This window comes from Poecilia reticulata, linkage group LG6 (genome assembly GCF_000633615.1).
Source record: "Poecilia reticulata strain Guanapo linkage group LG6, Guppy_female_1.0+MT, whole genome shotgun sequence".
In the NCBI taxonomy this organism is placed as follows: domain Eukaryota; kingdom Metazoa; phylum Chordata; class Actinopteri; order Cyprinodontiformes; family Poeciliidae; genus Poecilia; species Poecilia reticulata.
The window spans coordinates 9,951,046-9,964,303 of record NC_024336.1 but is presented as its reverse complement, the minus strand read 5'-3'; the positions used below and the strand labels follow the sequence as shown (position 1 = coordinate 9,964,303).

At 40.3% G+C, this 13,258-nt stretch overlaps 1 long non-coding RNA gene across 3 annotated transcripts in view; it reads left to right on the top strand.

The window, feature by feature from the left end:
* LOC103465914 (uncharacterized) overlaps window positions 1–13,258 on the top strand; it is a 103,915-nt gene that overhangs the window by 53,341 nt on the left and 37,316 nt on the right. The window contains exon 1 of one of the 3 annotated variants that reach the window (XR_001776700.1): window positions 12,645–12,663. The exons of the other annotated variants lie outside the window; for them this stretch is intronic. This is a non-coding gene — a long non-coding RNA (uncharacterized LOC103465914). Of the gene's footprint in view, window positions 1–12,644; window positions 12,664–13,258 lie in introns of those variants that run through there. 3 annotated transcript variants of the gene reach the window in all.

Genomic DNA, 13,258 nt, shown 5'->3' with positions numbered 1-13,258 from the left:
CTAGATATTAAGCATCTTTTGTCTGTCGTGGTTTCTTATTTTTTTACTAAATACAAAATGTACTCAAAATAAAAGAAACGAGCAAAGGCTTCCCCTGTACTTTTTCTAAGTGTTCTCAGCCATCATCTTTCCTAGCCAGCTCCGTTTGGGCAACAAGTGAAGAAGAGGCACACCTAAAAAGCAAACGTCGCTTTTGCTTTGTCGTCGTTATTTCACGAACCCCAACAGTTCTTGGCAGGACTTCATTTGCAGCCCAGACGAAGAGACTTTTCTTGAGCTGAGCACATTGTTGTTGACATTTTATTACCATTTGTTGAATATCAGCCTTAATTTATGTTGGTTTTGCGTCCACTGCCGAGGGCTTAGGTTAAATACTGTGCATGGCTCCGGAGCTCCAGATAAATACCCCGTGGCTCACATTTTTTAGTGTCTTATCCGACTCTTGAAGTCTCCCATAAAGCTTCCAGAGACTTGCAGTCTTGTAGGTGTCCACCAGATGCTGCAGGCAGCCTGCACTGTCCCTCGCATGTCAGCCAGTGCAGCTGAAGTATCCACTTTGAAGCAAAAAGGGGTCTGAGCTGTTTCCATGGCATTAGGATTAAGTATAATTTAGTTGTTCATCACAGAAAATGGGTCCCATTTCAAGCTATTAAGTGGCTTTGATCATGCATTTGTTGAATGTGACTTTAATTCCAGTGATTTAGCTTGAGAATCCGGAAAACTGAATAAAGCAGATAAAATCAAATTCATGAAGCGTCATGGAAAGGAAAGGGTTTCTTTTTTTTTGTTTTGTTTTTATTTTTATTTTTTTCAATCACAGCTTAAATTCTAGTAAAGCATCAAAAGCTGTCCAAAACCTGTAATAAAAACCCAGCTAGAACAGACACAAAAAAATTGAGATCTGCCAATAAAACATCTAAGATAAAAGAGAGATTGCACACAAACAACATTTATCATCTAAAAACCTGCGTGAGCGAGAGGGTAGCAGGGCTTTGAGTCAGGCTCAGGAGGGCAACTTCTCAGTTAACTTTGGGAACAAAGCTACCCCCTGCAATATGGCATGCTGGGAAATTTGGAAGCTGATGAGAGTGCCTTCCAAACATCCATAGAGTGCCTCTGAAGATCTTTTCAAAAAGCTGAAAAATGAAGTTTGAAAGTGGACGTGAGAGGGCTCTCACAGCTGTGGGTTCCGGCCCTCTTTTAAAGAGATATCGCCAAAGCCTTCCTGGCACATGAATAAACTTGAGAAGTGATGACTATATGCACTGCACAGGATGAACGAAGGGCAATGTTGATCTTCAGTGCAAATGAAAAATGTTAAATAAGATTGACTAGACTAGAGATGCAAAATATCCACATATGAGAATAATCTTCCTTTCCTGCTGAATTCAAACCTACATCTATGAAGTACAAACATACACAAGTTACAGTCTGGAGCATGAAAAAAATATATATATCAGTCAGCTGAAATTGGACTCATTGGGTCAGACCTCAAAGTTTGGTATCAGCTTGTTTGGTGGATCTGCAGATGAGACTAAAGGCAATGCTGTCTTAGTAGCTTAAAGGGAGGACCTTATGTATTTTACAGCACAATCAAGTAACTTCAGTTGTTATAAAATGCTGTATGTATCAAAAATAACTTAAAAAAATTAAATTATAGTCAAGTCTGGCACTTTGAAATTGACGTGTGTCTCCTATCCTTCCCGTCATTCACTTTAGCAAATAATCACAACAGTGCTTCTCAGTGCGCCGACTGATGCCATTTATAATCGTTCTTAGAAACTCAGCAGATGCTCAGTTCCACCAGGTGTTTGTTAATTACTGCTGCTGCTAGTCTGAAGGAGTTCTGAGAGTGAGTGCTGAAGTGACAAGGCGGAGATTTATGTAAGTAGGCAGCGCATTGTATGAACGGGCGCTGATGCACCCCCGAATGGTTGCCACGGGAGAGTAAAGGTAAAATCAACTTTTCTGAGCTCTACGTCATGTTATAAAGTTATTCCCTCTTCAAAAACATATCTGGAGTGATTTTTTATGCATGTTTGAGAAATCTTTGAATCTCCTGTGGCAACCATTGAGCTCTGCAAAGCGCCCCCTTAGAGCTGCAGTTTCCAAGATTCCACCTCACAGAGCATCCTTCCCTCATGACTACCACTCTCGGCTCCTTCAGACTAGCCAGCAGCAGCAATTAGCAAACACCTGGTGGAACTGAGCATCTGCTGAGCTCAAAATGCAAACTTCTTCTCAGTGAAACGCTGGTAAAAACGATGTTAAAGGGTAAATAGAGGAGCGACTTCTTACAGAAGAGTATTAGAAAGAGCAGGAGCTTCTTAAAGAGACAGATGTCCAATTTCTAGTCATATCATGAAAAACACACAATACTGCCCCTTTAAGGATTTCTCAACCATGGATAAAAGAGTCAAAGCAACATTATGTGTTTGATGAGAGAATAACACTGTTAGATGATGGAAAGCTCAAAAAGGTCAATTATCCATAATCACCTTCTTAAAAACAACTTTATGGACTAATTAATCTGCTTTTGAAAATACATGACATCTATTCTCATTAGCTATACACTACAGATGTATTAAACATTAGTCCGTGCGGCGTGACCACGCTAGTGACTGCATCGTTTGTGTTTTCCAGTTATTGCGAGTTGTGGTGGTCAGCTTTGTTATTGTGTTGGCAGCCGATGCTCTGCTCAGTGGTAGGCAGCCGGAGGGGTCTCTGAGCCTTCACTCCGCTGCTTCCCCCCTCGCGGCTCTCACACATTGTACCATTCAAGGCCCAGACCGTATATTCACCCCGCTCAGGGCATTGCACCATTGTCAGAATAAGCTCACTTGAAAAGCCTTCAGGAGTTTTTTTTTTGGTGCGAGCAAGTCAGAGCTATTTGCATTTGTTCCAGTCTCAAAGATTTTACAGGTCAGCTGAGACAGGCGGCTATCGAACATGATAGAGTTTTACCACTGACTGTCATCTCCATTATTCATTTGTCTACTTCGCGCTTTCTATATCCCAGCGCCTCATCACTATTTTACAGTATATCTTCTGAGTCGCTGAGCTAAAGTATATGTTGCATTGATATTATTTCTACCAACAAGTGACTCAAAGTAAATCCTGCAAAGTTAATTTTATGTATTTATTTCATTTAATCAATGCACTCAATCATTCATTAGCTGAATGAGCATAAAACTAAAGAAACAAACATGAAGTATAGCAAACTTCTGCTTGTCAAACAATAATTTTAAACCATGTGATTGAGAGCGAATGTTTCCCAATGTTTCTGTTTTACATACATTGGAACATGTGGGGGAAAAATAGCTTGGAATGGAAACGGGTTGATGCTTAGAAGATCCACATGTACAGAAACTTACAAAACCATTTACACCCCTTGAATATCCCTGTAGATTGTCAAGAATCTGTCTTTTCCCTTCGTTTGCAGTTACATGACTGCAAACAGAACTTTTTAGGACTTTCTTTCATCTATGGATTCATAGTATACTGCTGATAGTTGTATACTCTGAGAGATTGGTGAGAGATTCTCCCACCTGAGTTGTTGATCTCTGCAGCACCTCCAGAGTAACCATTGGGCCTCTTAGCTGCATCTCTGATTAATGCTCACCTTTCCCGGTGTGGTTTTAGATTTACAAAGTTTGGGATATAATTTTTTTCACCCTAATGCTGCTTTAAACATCTCTGAAATTTTATCCCTGAACTTTTTCACTTGTTTTATATTCGTGCCCTACATTGCGACATAAAATCTCAATAAGATACGCGAATGTCTGCAATATGATCAAACTTGGAAAAATGTGAAGAGTTGTGGCTACTTTTGATTTCTCACATGGCCAGATGGACTCAAGTTTATGGACAATTCTTTCACAACTGAATGCCACGTACTGCACACTGGTCTCCTTGGCGACCCACAAGAACGTCAGCTGTTGACACCACTTTTCTTCTTGCAAGAAGTTTATGTACACAATCAGTCGGGACATCGCGACAACGATTAGCTGAATGAAGCACAATCTGCCAAACACAGCAAGATTCTTGCATTTTATTTTCATATTTAAATGTTTTTAAGTGGGGTTTGGTTTAGTTTGAGGTTGTTTTGTTAATCAAAATAATAATAATAATAATAATTTAAAAAGTAATCTTCATTCCAATAAATTACAACCCTTAACACTGGCCTCATTTTTACAATACACATTTTTTTAACCTACAAGTCAGTGAAAATTGCGCTGAAGGCTGTTAGTCTGTGTTTACCTAACAATAATGGAAAGTGTGACTTGACAGAGGAACTGTCTGATGTAACGGTAAAACGGTGTATAATAGAGAATTTCACGGCCGCTTTAATAGATGCTATTTAGGAATTTTATTTTTACTCAGCTTTTATTTGCGTCTGATACTTTCTATGGCGTGTCGTGGAAGGGTGATGATGTGGGAATGCTTTGCTGCAGCAGGACCGGCCAGGTGACCACCATGAGGTTCACAATGGACTCTATTGTGTTTTAGAAGGTAATCATGGAAAACGTGAGACCATCAAGCTAAACTGGACAATGAATCCAAAACAATCCAGAAAATCCACCAGAGACTGGGCCTAGTCAAAACCCAAACACTTTATCCATCCCCTGAGGGGTTTGAACCATTCAGGAATTCCCTCAAAAGGACAATGTTGATTAAGGGACTATATTTGTGATTTTATTTTATTTTTTAAAAACAACAGAAATGTGATTTTAGACCGGCCCAACTTTTCAGCTAACTAGTTTTGTATGTTTTCTCTGCTTTGCCACACCGGCGACTCTCAGCAGTTTTTACTGTAGGTAATAGATGGAGCGCTGACATCAACTTCTAAGAAATCGTTTTAAAACATCTCTTTAATCCAATTTGTAACAAAATAGCCCAGAATATCCGGACAATGCCAGTAAGACTGCATTTCCTTCCCTGTACAGGAGGTCACACGGTAAAAAGATTGTTTCTTTTCCAGAAAAGATCAGTAAAAAAAAAAAAACACTGTTTTTTTTCAGAACGCCAGATGCTACAGATGCTTCTTGTGGCTTGGTGTCAGCTCAGAGCTTCAGCTGAGAAACGACCCGTTAATGGTAGTTGTTTGAGGGGAGCCCCTGCAGAAAACAAAATTTGTCTTTAAAATCCATAAATAAAACTTTAGCACAGATTTAGACATTTTAAAAATGTAGTTTAAGACACTGAACAATCCAGAGGACTTCAAATCAACACTTGTTGAAAAATGTCTGTTGCTGCGAATTTATATTAAGATTAAGATTACAAATAACAAATAAATCCTGTGCATTTTTCAGCATAATCAAACACAAAAATCACTGTGGATTTGTTAAAACATCTTAAATGCATGACAAGTGTGAAATGGAGGGAACTTAAGATTTTGTGATAGTATTTGTAACAGTAAAAGTAGTGATTAAAAAAAAAAAGCATTTCCAATTTCTTTGCAGTGTTCTGCGTGGCTATGACTGTACATTCAAAGACCCGTAAACACAAATAAGTGTCTTGAAAAAACACCACACGTTTTGAAATGGCCTTCATCAGGACACCACTTACTTAAAGTTAAATATGTCAAATTTGGCAGATCACTGAACTGAACCAGAACATTACAAATACAGTTTAAGATGCCAGGCCCACATAATCTTTATGCGTTTGAAATGCAAATCACTCAGTCACCTTTGTTTTTACCACAAGTAACGAAAGATCTCTTGTAGCAAAGTGAAGAGAAAGTTAGATCAGATCAGTCTAAAATTAGAAACTTGGACGTTAACCAATTGGATAGCAAAAGATGCTAAATGGAAGATTTTCATAATTTTTTTTTTTTTACTGAATGTGAACTAGGTGAAGCTAAAACTATGCCACTTGAGGAATAATTAATCAATTGCTAAATTAGTTAGTGATTATTTCAGTGATTCATCACAATTAATCCAATTAATCGCTTCAGCCCTAAAGTGTTGCTGATTCAGTCTGCATTTTGGCTTATTTTGGCTAAAACATTTTCATGTGAGCACAATTTTGAAATCACTCTTTTTTTCTCGTTTTAGTGATGCATTTGAACGTATTAACTGCAAACAGATAGTGCTTCTCACTCCATGGTGCAGAAACCAATGTGAAATGGGAGCAGTGTGGAGCTCCGTATTTTGCCCAAAGACACTTCAGCGTGTGGCCGGATGAAACCGGAGCAGCGACTGCATCAGGATTCGCCGCTCTGCCTCGTGTTTGGTGAAGTTGTTATCACTTTGGCTCATTACCTGCAAAACAACAGAAGACCTCTTTCTGCTTTCCTCTCACTGACATTAATGAATTCATTTTCTTTGACCTTTGATGTGATCATTAGGGTGGGACATGTTGCTATGGAAACTAACAAGTTGTGAACATTTTCTAAATCAACTCCATATCTTACTGTGGCAAAGCTTTTGGTGCAGAAACATGTTCCTAGGAAGCCATGATTTAACATAGAGCATGCCTTCTGTGTGTAGCGTGGGACCCACACTACACACATATCATTTATGAAAAATCAAAATACTGCTTCCCGGAGTGGGAGTTTTTGTGTCAGTATTCCTGGGAGGGACACCTTTTCTCAAAATCTTTTCTTGCATTTTGCTTGTGAACTAAATATTGTCTTGTCTGATGGACTGAACCACCAGTAATCAATGAGCCCAAGCAAATCTTTTGCTGTGCAAAATTTCCCCCAGAAAACCTGCTAAGTCCAGTGGCAGGATGCTAGGTTTTTGAGTTAAAAAAATGTTTAAAGTTCACATGAAATTTGAAAATATCACTTGATAATTATGTGTTATTAAAATATTGGAATATTAATATCTGAACACCAGCTATAAGGTCTTAAAAAATATTTTAAAAAATTAAAATCTTACAAAAAATAAGCAAAGTTGAGTGCTGTGGTGGCAAAGCACAACCCATGTACTGAGGCCTTAGTCCTCATGCCGGTGGTCGCAGGCTCAATTCCCGGCCTGGCGGCATTTGCCGCGTGTCTTCCCCCTCTTTCCTATCAAACTACTTTCAAAGAAAGGCCACTAGAGCCAACAAAACCTTTAAAAAAATATAAGCAATGCTTAGCCTGGTGAGGACAGAAGTAAAGCCTGCTGACCCGCCAGGCTTATAATACACAGGAGGAAACCCTGGGTGTGAGGTCACCCGATATTTCTCATCTACAGGATGCCTGACTTCAGAAGATTAGCATGCAGTTAGCTAAATAGGAATTGAGAAAGTGACCATTACTTGTAAGTTTTTTGGGTGGCAACATTTTGGGTAGTGCAGCTTCCCGTAAATTACATGAATTTGTCAAAATGAAATTGGATTTATTCGTTTGCCATTTTATTTTAGTATGAAAAAATGAATTCCAGTTTTTTTTGTTTTTTTACATAGTTTCTATGAAGTTGGTAGCTGAAGTTTAGCCTCCAATTATGACTATCCTTGATGAAGTCCGGTCTTAAAAAGTCAAACCCATCCTTGGTTACTCTCCAGTCGACAAAGCTTAGCATTTTTTAATACCTCGTCTTTGGTTCTAAAACTGCAAAGATGATTAGTTTTTTATATAAATTTTGTTGAACTCATCTTCTTCAAGTGACCCAATATTTCTGACTCATTGGTTTGTCAGGGTCACCATCATATTCAGAGGTTTCTGTTTAAGTGATCAGTCAGTGGATTCTCACGCAGGATAAGAGTCTCTTCCCTGAACGTTGTGGCATCCTTGTCTTGGAAGACATGCTGCTTCAAAGGGCTTAACATCTTCTTAGCACAGAGGAGACTCTCAGTCTCTCAACGTAGAAAGGTCAACAAGATGGAACATTTGAAATGTTTGTCACTTGACTAAATAAATTCAAAGAATAGAAGGATAACATTTAGAACAACGATTCGCCATAATACGACTTAGAAAAGAGAGTGGTACAAACCGGGAAAGTCTGACTTTGACCTGACTTTTTTTTTTTCTCTTGCTTGCTAAAATATGGTACACATCTCTACTAATGTCAGGTTTTTGTGATGTAAAAATTAGAATATTGAATCCATTATCTAAACACGCCTTTCTATGTGTGGGAGGGGAGATATCTCCAGTCGCCATCGAGCAAGAGTCGGGGGACACAGATCTCAGTCCGTAAACAAATCACCAGTCCGTCTAAGGGAAACTCAGAGATGCTCAGGGACAACCAGTACATTTTGATTCAGTTTCAGCATTTGGTCTTCTTAGGTAAGAGTCTCTTGACATCGTTCATCTTTWCTAGGGAATATTTGTCCGCTGTACCTTACATAAGAGCTTCAGATCTCGCTCTTGTCAACCAAATCAACAAAGTATCAGCTTAAGGATTTACACTTCCATGCAGCAATATTACTTCTGGATTTTCACTTGATTTGTGTAGTATTGATTTCACTTTATGTTAGGGATGCGCTGATTTCTTTAATTTTGGAAGATCAGTGATTGGTTGATACTTACATGTGGAGCCGATCTTATCTACCTCAGCAAAGATCTGAAAATCAACCACTGTTTTGCTCTGTCAGAAAGGTTTGACTGACGGACCGACCCACCAGGTCATGTCTGCACGTTTGCAGTTAACAATCGTCACAACACTGTTGCCAACTCAGAGGCTTTCTTGCTATATTTAGCAACAGAACATCCCCAAAAAATTGGCGTATTCCAAAATCTGAAACAGCAGGTGAGATCAGTAATCGGTGATCAGTCAGAAAATTGCAATGGGTGCCCCCGTACTTTATATGTAGAAAATGTTTTCAAATAATTTATCACGGTCATCTTTTCATAGTATGAAAGCTTAACATTTTTAACAGAGGTGTGTTTACTTTTGAGAGCTGCTGTATGTGGCCTTTTGAACTCCCCCACCTTGTCAGCGATGAACCACGTTTTCCAAACCTGCCAACATCGAACACCGGCGGCAATTACTCGCCAACAATGTCTGACCTCCGATCCACTTGTTCGAGGTCTGTGCCATGCCACTATCAGGTTGCACGTTTCTGTATCCTCTCAGCAAGACTTGAAGCCCCTCCTCCCAGCCGAACCTGGTAGGACCAGGACAGCTCGGTTCTCCTTTTCCGTGCCCCATCCCCCACCAGACACAGTGATGGCACTCAGTGCCAGAGACACTCCTCCCTCCCCTCCCCTCTCCTCCCTTCACCAACACTCCTCTATCCTCTCCGCCCTCCCTTCTCTCTGCACCGCAGGCAGACCCAGGCATGGGATCTCCATCTGTGCACAAAGGAGCCTCCTCTATCTGCATACGCTGCACATAAAAGACCCTTTTGTCATGAGCCTCTGCACACATGACCATCCGCCTTTCACCCCACTGGAAAAAAAAGATCACTCTCCAGCAGTCCAACCCCACCCCCAACACTAGACTCAGCCCTGTCCCCTGACCCACACCCTGCCAGATTTCTCGTCTGCAGAGAGAGAGAGAGAGAGAGAGAGAGAGTTGCGCACATCGACGTTGAACTTTGTGGAACGGAGACCGGCATCAGATCTTACTGCCACGAAATCCCCTGTTCTCTTTTTCATTTCCTCTTTATCGTAGGCCTGCTCTCGGTCTCTCTTTCGGGCTCCTTCCATGCCCCTACTTGCGAGGCACTGATGTGCTGTAGCATCTGGCGTTCTGAAAAATGAATGTGCTCTCATTTTTTGCGGTCTCTCTTCCAGTCTGTGGCATTCTAAGGGGGCATTAGCGTTTGTCACTGGCAGGTTGTCGCCTCCACAGGCAGCGACTCAACCGAAGGCAATGCAAGAGCGAAGGCTCTGCTGTTCGCCTTCCAACCTCTCAATCTCACGCAGTGTCTCTGCAGAGGCACTAATATTTACGAGGTGTGGGGACGATGATAAAATATTGTCGAGCGCTACAATAAGACGAGACGAGGTAGAGTTTTTCTCTGTCAGAAGGGGGAAGCAAGTGGGCCGCCAGCCATTTTGGCCCCGTCAGATGACAGATATTGGTGCTGAGGGATAATGAGTTGGGTCAAGTCGGCCCAAAAGGCACAGCAGCAGGCAAGCACACACTCAGTCAAGTGCAGGGGTTTCTGGTGCAAAAAAAAAACCCGCTTTCCTCAGCACTTCCTTTGAAACGCACCCGGGCCACGGTGCTTTGCTCCCAGCCAAACGAGTGTGGATTTTGGAACGGCGTCCAGCTCATCTTGCTGTCGATGCACGCAGGACCGCGGAGAAACGGAAGGATAGAATTCACTTCCCTCTTCCAACTCCATGTCCTTTTCCTGACCTTCTGCCCGTCTGAGCCGGTGTGAAAGGTCAGGGGTCGCCAGGCCACAGCTTCCCGAACTCTGTCAACACCTTTGGCTAGATGATTGTTGGTATCACTCATCTTCTAGGGAGTTAAACCTAAAACATTTCAGTACTTCAACCACAAGTGTGAAATACACATCTTAAAGTTCATGAAGTTAATTTATGGAAACTTGATGAAGCGTTGATAGCGTTGTTACTGTTAAACAGTATACACAGTATATAAACAGTAACAACACTAGCTAAGAGCTGTACGAAGCTCCTTTATGTGGATGACAGGGGCTTAGTGAGGTCTGAATCCAACCCAAAGTAACAGTTTGCACTGTAAAAAAACAAAATCTTACCAAGTACTTTTGTCCAGTTTCTAATGCAAATACTTTAGTACGCTTGAAATGAGAAAAAAATGTGCTTGCAAGTAGGGGTGTGCCAATCGATCGACCACCGATCATAATCGGCCGATTTCCGTGAAAAAGTGTATGATCGGTGATCGCCGATCACGGTCTCTTGTTGCAGATCACACAAACCGATCACCTGCTTCTCATTTCGCAGCCTGCACACTGCCGGTAAGCTGGCAGAAAGAGGGATAATACACGTTTCTCACACTCAAAGATTTGTTCTACTTAACAAACTCTTAAATACTAGCAAATCTATTTATTAGATTTTAATTCCTACATGCAAGTGTTTGGGGTGTGAAATAATTTATCTTTTCAGATATAATTTTGCCAAGGATAACTATCTGACATCGTAATTGTAAAAATGAAATGTTTGTTTTTGTTTTTCTTTGCCGTAGGAGGAATAATTGTCGCTGTTCTGTTTTAAATAAAAGCCATTAGATGATTGGATCTGTTTTTGTAGTTCTAACTTTGTGTGTAATTACCACAATTCAGTGAAGCCACAGTATGTTTCCTCACAGTCCCTCTTCACACACCCATTATGTTAGATTGACACGTGAGGCAATTATAAAATGTATTTTAATGGTGTGTAGTCCAAAGGAGTGTCATCCATCACTCTTTGAAACTCTAGTTGGGGGGAAACTACAGGTAATTAGGTCTGCTGAGTGACCTGAGCTGATGGACTGACGAATTAACCGGCTGGTATCAGCTTGTCGTCCTCGTGTCGCTCTGTAAAAAGCACAACACAGTGGGTAATATTCACTTTGGGTGCATGTTTAAAGGCCGGACCCTTTCTTTTTTTCCTCTTGTCTTTTTAATTGGAAAAGAACCAAAATGATTAGAAATGAATTTAAAGAGATGAAATAAGGAACTGAAATCTACTACTAATTATATGTTTGTTTATTTTTAAGGTCTGTGCATCAAAAGTAAAGTAATAGTGAAAGGATTATCATAGCTTTAATAATAAGTAGTTATTTTAACAGCCCTGAGATCATTTTTGCTGTTCTGTTTCAAATAGATTAACTATATAATTTCGCTGCACGAGTGAAGAACTTGTGCAGGCCGCTGCCTCATTTATACAAAGTGCAGAAAATCCAGATTTTTACATAATTACAGCCAGTATTTCTGAGTTTTTATTTTCAGTTAAAAGCGTAAAAATGGCAGAAATGAATCTACATTTTGGCTCATCTTTGCATTCCCAACAGCTTTACACAATATAATTGTAGCCATTATTGCTTGCATGCAATATCAAATGCTAACAATAAAGAGTAAAATATAAATTTTGATATGCCTCTGCAGCAAAGACACTTTGAACTTATGTAAGATTTATTTTTTATTTTTTTGCAGAAACCGAGAGTGCTAATGAAATTGCTCTTGGAGTGCAGCCTCTGTTTTTGCAGCTGTCCTGTAAATCTCAGCTCTTCTCCCACGTAGATAAATATCCTACTGGAAATAACATCACACTTGTCAGTCTGTCAGCCCAGCCTGAACTCTCCCTAATCAGAGCTTTTCAGGCGACGACACTTTCACATCAGGATCTTCCAAGGGATCCTAATGCATTTGCTTTTTTTTTCACAGTGCAGAAGTTTAGAAGCATATTTCGGTGGTCTTTATTGCTCTCAGCAAAATACCTGCTTTAATAGTTTTGTTTTGTTTTTTTGGTTGAAGCGTCGTGCTGAGGAAGGGAGTCGTGAAGGGATTCGGGTTCTGGCTCGGTTTGTGGCTCTGCCCCGGAGGAGGCACCGGGAGTGGCAGCAGTGTTTATGAAAAGGATAAAGCGCATTAGGGCGCACACTTGACATGTTCTCAGCCGGGCCGAGGGATGCGGGTTCGGGGTGTGTGACATAACAAAACGCGAGTGGATGAAACGCAGCGTTGAGGCGGTGCCGTTGGACCTCTGGCAGCCCTGCGGCACAGACAGTCCGGGCCCATAAAACACTAGGGTTGCCATCACGGAGGATAAAACAAAAAACACAGGGTTGCTTAAAGTGTCAGCTCTCCTCGTGAGTCCAGGTATGTGGAGTCCTGATGCTGTGAGTTAAGATGACTTAGAAAGAGCTTTTTTTGTATTTTATTACAAGCCACTAAAATTGTACAAAATTTTCTAAAGAAGTCATAGATTAAAAAAAATATATATTCACAAAGCGGTTAATGGAAAGGAAAAGATATTCTTTCTGTCCATCTAGGCCATTTTGCCGGACGATAAATTGTCTCAGAAGTTTGTGAGATAAATGATAATATTGGTGGTTTGAGGCTATTTTCAAGTAATATAAAGTTACGCATTCTGAAACGACAATAAACTCTAAATTCTAATGAACATTTAACACTGGAACTGGAAGACATTTTAAATATCTAAAATAAATAAATAAAACAACAGAAACAACAAACATAATAAAAAAAGGTCTGATTGAGACCAAAACACCAGACTGAAGACTTTAGTCACGCATGTTTTTTCGTAGAAAGAGAGAAAAGAGAAAAACGAGAAATTATGCAAATGGAAATTATTGATTTTGATTAAAGGTATCATACAATTAATTGATTTATTGCTTATTGTGACAGACCTGTAAAATGTTCGTAATAAGTTAAAGACAAACCTGAAAGAGCCTTC